Raw genomic sequence first — 627 nt, 5'->3', positions numbered from 1 at the left:
AGCTGCTGAAACATGCAACTTAGCGTGGGACCAGTCAGCTAAGCGGCTGAAACATGCAGCTGAGCTGGGAACCAGGTCAGCTAAGCTGCTGAAACAGGCAGCTTAGCGGGAAAACAGGTGGGCTAAGCAGCTGGCGCACGATAAAAGTGATTTTTGGTCAAATCATGGAACATCTTACTTTTTCTTTGCTTAAAGGCCAAGAACATGACCTCGTGGATGACATAAGGCTATGCCAAGAAGGAGGAGGTGTCACCATGCATGTAACCTAGCCCACCATAGAGGTTAAGTAGGGGACAAATTGGCTCTTCACACGAGCCAAAGGTGAGCAACTTAGCTGCCAAACAAGGCAGCTGAGCATCCAGCACTTTGGCCTATAAAAAGGCACGAAATTGTCATTTATAAAACATTATGAATTCATTCTAAATTCTTCCTAGTTGATTCCTCTTCTTTTCCTTTCATTTTAGGTAGTTTTTAAGCTAGTTTCAGAGTAGTTTTTCATAGAATTCAAGAGGAGAAAAGAAGAAGGAAAATGAGATGCAAAAATCAATTTTGTACTCTCATTTGGAACTCAAAAGCATCCAATCCTTGGATGGATAGCTCATGCTCCTAAACATTTTCTTTTGAACA

Source organism: Lupinus angustifolius, chromosome LG07 (assembly GCF_001865875.1).
Source record: "Lupinus angustifolius cultivar Tanjil chromosome LG07, LupAngTanjil_v1.0, whole genome shotgun sequence".
NCBI lineage: Eukaryota > Viridiplantae > Streptophyta > Magnoliopsida > Fabales > Fabaceae > Lupinus > Lupinus angustifolius.
This window is presented reverse-complemented; position numbering follows the sequence as displayed.